Genomic DNA, 10,843 nt, shown 5'->3' on the forward strand with positions numbered 1-10,843 from the left:
GACTGCAATGCGGAGCTTCCAGCACTGTGTAACACTGCATATTAGTGTAAATTTCTACAAAATTACTTTAATATTATTGATTCAATTCACATGCTTTCTTCTGCTTCTGGATCTCTCAGCTTGTCCAGAAATGCAGAGGAAAAAAAAAACAATTCTCACATAATGTTGCTTTAAGTGCCAAAGTATAGGTAAATGCACTGTTATTTAGTTATTTAGTATAGGAGAAAACTTAAGTAGACTAATGTGGGTGTAAACTTAAAAACCAAGTTACAAAAAATGTGTCTGGAAGATCTTCCAGGGAGTTTTTCTGACCACAACATGTTTTGCTGGTCAGCTAGGCAATTAAGGCACTGCTAATGGTGCTGATACAAGAGCTACTGCTAACGTGGAGATATTAATACAGCAAACTCAATCAGAAATGCTCATTCACACATTGATAAACCAAATAAATGCAGAATTAAATAATAAAAATAATACAAATAAAATAATTAAAACTTCTAACCAAATCTATCCTGCTCATATTGATAATATAGTTTTTTTACTAAACAAATTATGATATGTGGTCGCATGATTTTGCCCAATCCAGAAGCATGTAAAACTCACTATAATAATCATTCAATAATTGTAATCTAGACCAAATGTTAATCTATTGATCATAAGATTGATGTACGTTTGTATAATCCAGTACTAACTGTCTGTCTCTGAATTTGTACGTGCTGCTATTTATGACACCAAAAAACAGTATTCTTTAATCTAAAACAATAATTTTAAAACGGTTCTAATCTTTAGGCTCTATTAAGTGTTTTTTGAGTGTTTCTGTACTAAAGTCTGAAATATATGTGGTACTCTGTGCCATAGAAGTGATAAACAGTATTTCTCTGTCACTTTAGTTTAGAGCCCCTTCCCAAAAACATATCTTATTTAATAATAATATACAGGATAAAGCTTGTATGTGGGTAGGCTTCACATAAAGCCTGATTCGGGGGAAGCCCAAAGTTTACTCAGAATCTGCCAAAACAAATGACATTTTATGATCTGCTTTTCTTGCTGATATGAAATATCTGATAAACCATCCAGGCTTTGATGATTGACAACAAGGCGTCTCTCTGTCTGTCTGCTGTATGCTGATTCAATATGAAAGCCCCACCTACAACTGCGCATCATTATGTTACTGAACAAAGGAGGATTAAACAGGGCAAAGTGATGGACTGACTGACTCACTGCTGCACCAGACAGACTATAATAATTTCATTTATTATGAACCATTTCAGCATTTCCGATCAGTTCCATAAACAACACTAAACTGCTCTCAGTCTCTGCTCATTATTTTATTAATCAGAGGTGGATAAAGTAACAAAGTAAAAGTCCTCGATCTGAATTTGTTCTTGAATAAACAACTCAAAACGTTTATTTTATGCCTTTAGTTAAGTATTACCTAAAATGTGTGGGTTCAGATAGAAAATGCTATCTTTTGAACTGTGTATCAGATCCAGATGTATATCTCTGGAAATAAAAACTGGAATGTTGTTTTTTTAGTCTCATATTAATATTGGTACCACTTTAAAATAAGGCTCCTTTATAAAAAGGGTTGTAAATAGTTTATAAAGGAATTAATTAATGTTATTAATTAGATTATAAATAGTATATAAACATAAATTATATTATATTTATTATAATAAATAATAATTATATATATTATTATATACATAAAAATTATTAATAAGCAGTTTCACCTTCTTTTATACTGTTAAACTTCAGATCATTTTTGAAGCTTATCTTACTTTGTCTGTTTTATCATTTAGCATTAACATATCTGTTGTTAACTTTACCTGCCCAGATTGTTCATTTATCCAAAAATATATATTAACATAATATAACAAAAAGAACTAAACTGACTTTCTATATTTTATTGGATATGTTAATGCTGACTAATAAAATAAAATAAAAATAGGATAGGTTTTATGTGTTGTAACTACTTATTAATGGTTTATAAATTATTTACAACTTAATTAATAACCATTAATACATTCCCCATATACTCCCACTATTTATAAATCGTAAATTGTAAAGGAGCCTTATTTTAAAGTGCTACCTAATCTTTTAATGTCAAACCCAAGTGTTTTTAGTCTACAGCAGAAATAAAGGGATCTGTCTCACTGTATGTCTATATTTAAGTATTTTCATGTCTATATTTAAGTACTGGAGTTTTGTACTTTATCCACCCCTGCCTCTGAAGACTCACGACAGCTAACGGCAAGATCATGGCAAGTAATTCACCCAGAACCAAAAAACAGTCAGAAACAATATTCTACAGTATGAGAAAAAGACTGACAGACTGTACTAGAGTTATAAAGCTTATGATACTGAAATTTCCCCAAATGCAAAAAATGCAAAATGCTTTCATGAGTTTGAAGCATTACCTGTTATACACAGTTAGAACCAGGTGAGAAACAGTGAACAGATGAGGACCATCAGCGTATGTGTCCTCAAAACCCAGCCATGGACCAGCAGGACACTGCACACTTCACTGATGTATCAGAGAGGCTCACGTCACATTGGTATTGGAAAATTAATAATACATTAATAATGTATTATTAATAATGATAATGATAACTAGATTGCAGTTCCTACAGAAACTGCGAGTGTGATTGCAGTGCTGGCTGGTATCTGCTGTGGTGTTGCTAAGGTGTTGCTAAGTGGTTGCTAAGGTGTGGCTATGGTATCCGGGGTGGTTGCTAAGGTGTTGCTAAGTGGTTGCTAGGTGGTTGCTAAGGTGTTGCTAGGCGGTTGCTAAGGTGTTGCTATGGTATCTGGGGTGGTTGCTAAGGTGTTGCTAGGTGGTTGCTAAGGTGTTGCTAGGCGGTTGCTAAGGTGTTGCTATGGTATCCAGGGTGGTTGCTAAGGTGTTGCTAGGTGGTTGCTAGGTGGTTGCTAAGGTGTTGCTAGGCGGTTGCTAAGGTGTTGCTATGGTATCCGGGGTGGTTGCTAAGGTGTTGCTAGGTGGTTGCTAGGTGGTTGCTAAGGTGTTGCTAGGCGGTTGCTAAGGTGTTGCTATGGTATCCGGGGTGGTTGCTAAGGTGTTGCTAGGTGGTTGCTAGGGTGTTGCTATGGTATCCGGGGTGGTTGCTAAGGTGTTGCTAGGTGGTTGCTAGGTGGTTGCTAGGGTGTTGCTAGGCGGTTGCTAAGGTGTTGCTATGGTATCCGGGATGGTTGCTAAGGTGTTGCTAGGTGGTTGCTAAGGTGTTGCTAGGCGGTTGCTAAGGTGTTGCTATGGTATCCGGGGTGGTTGCTAAGGTGTTGCTAGGTGGTTGCTAAGGTGTTGCTAGGCGGTTGCTAAGGTGTTGCTATGGTATCCGGGGTGGTTGCTAAGGTGTTGATAGGTGGTTGCTAGGGTGTTGCTAGGCGGTTGCTAAGGTGTTGCTATGGTATCCGGGGTGGTTGCTAAGGTGTTGCTAGGTGGTTGCTAGGTGGTTGCTAGGGTGTTGCTAGGCGGTTGCTAAGGTGTTGCTATGGTATCCGGGGTGGTTGCTAAGGTGTTGCTAGGTGGTTGCTAAGGTGTTGCTAGGCGGTTGCTAAGGTGTTGCTATGGTATCCGGGGTGGTTGCTAAGGTGTTGCTAGGTGGTTGCTAAGGTGTTGCTAGGCGGTTGCTAAGGTGTTGCTATGGTATCCGGGGTGGTTGCTAAGGTGTTGCTAGGTGGTTGCTAGGGTGTTGCTAGGCGGTTGCTAAGGTGTTGCTATGGTATCCGGGGTGGTTGCTAAGGTGTTGCTAGGTGGTTGCTAGGGTGTTGCTAGGCGGTTGCTAAGGTGTTGCTATGGTATCCGGGGTGGTTGCTAAGGTGTTGCTAGGTGGTTGCTAGGTGGTTGCTAGGGTGTTGCTAGGCGGTTGCTAAGGTGTTGCTATGGTATCCGGGGTGGTTGCTAAGGTGTTGCTAGGTGGTTGCTAGGTGGTTGCTAGGGTGTTGCTAGGCGGTTGCTAAGGTGTTGCTATTGTATCCGGGGTGGTTGCTAAGGTGTTGCTAGGTGGTTGCTAGGTGGTTGCTAGGGTGTTGCTAGGCGGTTGCTAAGGTGTTGCTATGGTATCCGGGGTGTTTGCTAAGGTGTTGCTAGGTGGTTGCTAGGTGGTTGCTAGGGTGTTGCTAGGCGGTTGCTAAGGTGTTGCTATGGTATCCGGGGTGGTTGCTAAGGTGTTGCTAGGTGGTTGCTAGGCGGTTGCTAGGGTGTTGCTAGGCGGTTGCTAAGGTGTTGCTATGGTATCCGGGGTGGTTGCTAAGGTGTTGCTAGGTGGTTGCTAGGTGGTTGCTAGGGTGTTGCTAGGCGGTTGCTAAGGTGTTGCTATGGTATCCGGGGTGGTTGCTAAGGTGTTGCTAGGTGGTTGCTAGGTGGTTGCTAGGGTGTTGCTAGGCGGTTGCTAGGTGGTTGCTAAGGTGTTGCTATGGTATCCGGGGTGGTTGCTAAGGTGTTGCTAGGTGGTTGCTAGGTGGTTGCTAGGGTGTTGCTAGGCGGTTGCTAAGGTGTTGCTATGGTATCCAGATGGGTTGCTAAGGTGTTGCTAAGTGGTTGGTAGGTGGTTGCTAAGGTGTTGCTAGGCGGTTGCTAAGGTGTTGCTATGGTATCTGGGGTGGTTACAAAGGTGTTGCTAGGTGGTTGCTAGGTGGTTGCTAAGGTGTTGCCAGGCGGTTGCTAAGGTGTTGCTATGGTATCTGGGGTGGTTGCTAAGGTGTTGCTAGGTGGTTGCTAGGTGGTTGCTAGGGTGTTGCTAGGCGGTTGCTAAGGTGTTGCTATGGTATCCGGGATGGTTGCCAAGGTGTTGCTAGGTGGTTGCTAGGTGGTTGCTAGGGTGTTGCTAGGCGGTTGCTAAGGTGTTGCTATGGTATCCGGGGTGGTTGCTATGGTGTTTCTAGGTGGTTGCTAGGTGATGTATATGCATCAATTAGATTAAATGGTGTTTGCACGTTGCTACGCAACGTGCAAATACATCAATCAGCTATGCACGCTAGGTTGCTCTGGCCGTTCGGGGGTGTCCAAACTTTTGACCCGTGGCTCCATTACACACAGTACTGGGGGGCCGGGGTGTCCAAACTTTTGACCCGTGGCTCCATTACACACAGTACTGGGGCTCTGGGGTGTCCAAACTTTTGACCCGTGGCTCCATTACACACAGTACTGGGGCTCTGGGGTGTCCAAACTTTTGACCCGTGGCTCCATTACACACAGTACTGGGGGGCCGGGGTGTCCAAACTTTTGACCCGTGGCTCCATTACACACAGTACTGGGGGGCCGGGGTGTCCAAACTTTTGACCTAATGCTGTTTTATCCCATAGCTGCTCCATACACTCACAGTACTGGAGTTCTAGCTACCTGTCCTTCGATCTAGCTGCCGTCCTCCGATTGGCCCCATTCATTCCAATGGGGCCACTTCGTACGACAATCGTACGAAATCCGTACGACGTAACTTTTCGTAACGCATATTTTCGGAAAGAGCTCAATAAGTTCTACAGGTCCTCAATTGGTTTCATCTTCGTATTTCAAAAATTGCGACGTCCACGGGCGTGCAAAGTTCTGACCATTCATTTTCAATGGGCAAAAAAACGCGTACTTACGAAGTTTTTACGAAAAACGTAAGTCCGATCGGAAAGCTGTATACAAGCCCACCATTCCCGATATGGACGCACGTTTTCTCTTTTGAACGAAGTCGATATTTCGAAAACTGCGGCACTAGTTAACCGGACAAAAAACAGGTGGAATAATAATAATAATAATAATAATAACTAGATTGCAGTTCCTACAGAAACTGCGAGTGTGATTGCAGTGCTGGCTGGTATCTGCTATGGTGTTGCCAAGGTGTTGCTAAGTGGTTGCTAAGGTGTTGCTATGGTATCCGGGGTGGTTGCTAAGGTGTTGCTAGGTGGTTGCTAGGGTGTTGCTAGGCGGTTGCTAAGGTGTTGCTATGGTATCCGGGGTGGTTGCTAAGGTGTTGCTAGGTGGTTGCTAGGTGGTGGCTAAGTTGTTGCTAGGCGGTTGCTAAGGTGTTGCTATGGTATCCGGGGTGGTTGCTAAGGTGTTGCTAGGTGGTTGCTAGGTGGTGGCTAAGTTGTTGCTAGGCGGTTGCTAAGGTGTTGCTATGGTATCCGGGGTGGTTGCTAAGGTGTTGCTAGGTGGTTGCTAGGTGGTTGCTAAGGTGTTGCTAGGCGGTTGCTAAGGTGTTGCTATGGTATCCGGGGTGGTTGCTAAGGTGTTCCTAGGTGGTTGCTAGGTGGTTGCTAGGGTGTTGCTAGGCAGTTGCTAAGGTGTTGCTATGGTATCCGGGGTGGTTGCTAAGGTGTTGCTAGGTGGTTGCTAGGGTGTTGCTAGGCGGTTGCTAAGGTGTTGCTATGGTATCCGGGGTGGTTGCTAAGGTGTTGCTAGGTGGTTGCTAGGTGGTTGCTAGGCGGTTGCTAAGGTGTTGCTATGGTATCCGGGGTGGTTGCTAAGGTGTTGCTAGGTGGTTGCTAGGTGGTTGCTAAGGTGTTGCTAGGCGGTTGCTAAGGTGTTGCTAGGCGGTTGCTAAGGTGTTGCTATGGTATTTGGGGTGGTTGCTAAGGTGTTGCTAGGTGGTTGCTAGGTGGTTGCTAGGTGGTTGCTAAGGTGTTGCTAGGCGGTTGCTAAGGTGTTGCTATGGTATCCGGGGTGGTTGCTAAGGTGTTGCTAGGTGGTTGCTAGGTGGTTGCTAGGGTGTTGCTAGGCGGTTGCTAAGGTGTTGCTATGGTATCTTGGGTGGTTGCTAAGGTGTTGCTAGGTGGTTGCTAGGTGGTTGCTAGGGTGTTGCTAGGCGGTTGCTAAGGTGTTGCTATGGTATCCGGGGTGGTTGCTAAGGTGTTGCTAGGTGGTTGCTAGGGTGTTGCTAGGCGGTTGCTAAGGTGTTGCTATGGTATCCTGGGTGGTTGCTAAGGTGTTGCTAGGTGGTTTCTAGGTGGTTGCTAGGGTGTTGCTAGGCGGTTGCTAAGGTGTTGCTATGGTATCCGGGGTGGTTGCTAAGGTGTTGCTAGGTGGTTGCTAGGCGGTTGCTAAGGTGTTGCTATGGTATCCGGGGTGGTTGCTAAGGTGTTGCTAGGTGGTTGCTAGGTGGTTGCTAAGGTGTTGCTAAGGTGTTGCTATGGTATCCGGGGTGGTTGCTAAGTTGTTGCTAGGTGTTTGCTAGGTGGTTGCTAAGGTGTTGCTAGGCGGTTGCTAAGGTGTTGCTATGGTATCCGGGGTGGTTGCTAAGGTGTTGCTAGGTGGTTGCTAGGTGGTTGCTAAGGTGTTGCTAGGTGGTTGCTAGGTGATGTAAGCAGTTGCTAGGTGGTTGTTAAGGTGTTGCTATGGTATCCGGGGTGGTTGCTATGGTGTTTCTAGGTGGTTGCTAGGTGATGTATATGCATAAATTTGATTAAATGGTGTTTGCACGTTGCTACGCAACGTGCAAATACATCAATCAGCTATGCACGCTAGGTTGCTCTGGACGTTCGGGGGTGTCCAAACTTTTGACCCGTGGCTCCATTACACACAGTACTGGGGGGCCGGGGTGTCCAAACTTTTGACCCGTGGCTCCATTACACACAGTCCTGGGGGGCCGGGGTGTCCAAACTTTTGACCTAATGCTGTTTTATCCCATAGCTGCTCCATTACACACAGTACTGGAGTTCTAGCTACCTGTCCTTCGATCTAGCTGCCGTCCTCCGATTGGCCCCATTCATTCCAATGGGGCCACTTCGTACGACAATCGTACGAAATCCGTACGACGTAACTTTTCGTAACGCATATTTTCGGAAAGAGCTCAATAAGTTCTACAGGTCCTCAATTGGTTTCATCTTCGTATTTCAAAAATTGCGACGTCCACGGGCGTGCAAAGTTCTGCCCATTCATTTTCAATGGTCAAAAAAACGCGTACTTACGAAGTTTTTACGAAAAACGTAAGTCCGATCGGAAAGCTGTATACAAGCCCACCATTCCCGATATGGACGCACGTTTTCTCTTTTGAACGAAGTCGATATTTCGAAAACTGCGGCACTAGTTAACCGGACAAAAAACAGGTGGAATAATAATAATAATAATAATAATAATAATAATAAGAATAAGACTTAAGAAGAACAATACTGTGATTGCATTACTGCAATCACACTAATAATAATAATAATAATAATAATAAGAATAAGACTTAAGAAGAACAATACTGTGATTGCATTACTGCAATCACACTAATAATAATAACTAGATTGCAGTTCCTACAGAAACTGCGAGTGTGATTGCAGAGCTGACCGGGGTACCCAAACTTTTGACCAGTTGCTCCATTACACACAGTACTGGGGCTCTGGGGTGTCCAAACTTTTGACCCTTGGCTCCATTACACACAGTACTGGAGCTCTGGGGTGTCCAAACTTTTGACCCGTGGCTCCATTACACAGTACTGGGGCTCTGGGGTGTCCAAACTTTTGACCCGTGGCTCCATTACACACAGTGCTGGGGCTCTGGGGTGTCCAAACTTTTGACCCGTGGCTCCATTACACACAGTACTGGGGCTCTGGGGTGTCCAAACTTTTGACCCTTGGCTCCATTACACACAGTACTGGGGCTCTGGGGTGTCCAAACTTTTGACCCGTGGCTCCATTACACACAGTACTGGGGCTCTGGGGTGTCCAAACTTTTGACCCTTGGCTCCATTACACACAGTACTGGGGCTCTGGGGTGTCCAAACTTTTGACCGATAGCTCCATTACACACAGTACTGGGGCTCTGGGGTGTCCAAACTTTTGACCCGTGGCTCCATTACACACAGTGCTGGGGGGCCGGGGTGTCCAAACTTTTGACCCATGGCTCCATTACACACAGTACAGGGGAGCCGGGGTGTCCAAACTTTTGACCTAATGCTGTTTTATCCCATAGCTGCTCCATACACTCACAGTACTGGAGTTCTAGCTACCTGTCCTTCGATCTAGCTGCCGTCCTCCGATTTGCCCCATTCATTCCAATGGGGCCACTTCGTACGACAATCGTACGAAATCCGTACGACGTAACTTTTCGTAACGCATATTTTCGGAAAGAGCTCAATAAGTTCTACAGGTCCTCAATTGGTTTCATCTTCGTATTTCAAAAATTGCGACGTCCACTGGCGTCCAAAGTTCTGCCCATTCATTTTCAATGGGCAAAAAAACGCGTACTTACGAAGTTTTTACGAAAAACGTAAGTCCGATCGGAAAGCTGTATACAAGCCCACCATTCCCGATATGGACGCACGTTTTCTCTTTTGAACGAAGTCGATATTTCGAAAACTGCGGCACTAGTTAACCGGACAAAAAACAGGTGGAATAATAATAAGAAACAGACTTAAGAAGATCAATACTGTGATTGCATTACTGCAATCACACTAATAACTAGATTGCAGTTCCTGCAGAAACTGCGAGTGTGATTGCAGTGCTGGCTGGTATCTGCTAAGGTGTTGCTAAGGTGTTGCTATGGTATCCGGGGTGGTTGCTAAGATGTTGCTAGGTGGTTGCTAAGCTGTTGCTAGGCGGTTGCTAAGGTGTTGCTATGGTATCTGGGGTGGTTGCTAAGGTGTTGCTAGGTGGTTACTAGGTGGTTGCGAAGGTGTTGCTAGGTGGTTGCTAAGGTGTTGCTAGGCGGTTGCTAAGGTGTTGCTATGGTATTTGGGGTGGTTGCTAAGGTGTTGCTAGGTGGTTGCTAGGTGGTTGCTAGGTGGTTGCTAAGGTGTTGCTAGGCGGTTGCTAAGGTGTTGCTATGGTATCCGGGGTGGTTGCTAAGGTGTTGCTAGGTGGTTGCTAGGTGGTTGCTAGGGTGTTGCTAGGCGGTTGCTAAGGTGTTGCTATGGTATCCGGGGTGGTTGCTAAGGTGTTGCTAGGTGGTTGCTAGGTGGTTGCTAGGGTGTTGCTAGGCGGTTGCTAAGGTGTTGCTATGGTATCCGGGGTGGTTGCTAAGGTGTTGCTAGTTGGTTGCTAGGTGGTTGCTAAGGTGTTGCTAGGCGGTTGCTAAGGTGTTGCTATGGTATCCGGGGTGGTTGCTAAGGTGTTGCTAGGTGGTTGCTAGGTGGTTGCTAAGGTGTTGCTAGGCGGTTGCTAAGGTGTTGCTATGGTATCCGGGGTGGTTGCTAGGGTGTTGCTAGGTGGTTGCTAGGTGGTTGCTAAGGTGTTGCTAGGCGGTTGCTAAGGTGTTGCTATGGTATCCGGGGTGGTTGCTAAGGTGTTGCTAGGTGGTTGCTAGGTGGTTGCTAGGGTGTTGCTAGGCGGTTGCTAAGGTGTTGCTATGGTATCCGGGGTGGTTGCTAAGGTGTTGCTAGGTGGTTGCTAGGTGGTTGCTAGGGTGTTGCTAGGTGGTTGCTAAGGTGTTGCTATGGTATCCGGGGTGGTTGCTAAGGTGTTGCTAGGTGGTTGCTAGGTGGTTGCTAAGGTGTTGCTAGGCGGTTGCTAAGGTGTTGCTATGGTATCCGGGGTGGTTGCTAAGGTGTTGCTAGGTGGTTGCTAGGTGGTTGCTAAGGTGTTGCTAGGCGGTTGCTAAGGTGTTGCTATGGTATCCAGGGTGGTTGCTAAGGTGTTGCTAGGTGTTTGCTAGGTGGTTGCTAAGGTGTTGCTAGGCGGTTGCTAAGGTGTTGCTATGGTATCCTGGGTGGTTGCTAAGGTGTTGCTAGGTGGTTGCTAAGGTGTTGCTAGGTGGTTGCTAGGTGATGTATATGCATAAATTAGATTAAATGGTGTTTGCACGTTGCTACGCAACGTGCAAATACATCAATCAGCTATGCACGCTAGGTTGCTCTGGCCGTTCGGGGGTGTCCAAACTTTTGACCCGTGGCTCCATTACACACAGTACTGGGGGGCC

The sequence above is a fragment of the Astyanax mexicanus genome, chromosome 12 (genome assembly GCF_023375975.1).
Source record: "Astyanax mexicanus isolate ESR-SI-001 chromosome 12, AstMex3_surface, whole genome shotgun sequence".
Lineage (NCBI taxonomy): Eukaryota > Metazoa > Chordata > Actinopteri > Characiformes > Acestrorhamphidae > Astyanax > Astyanax mexicanus.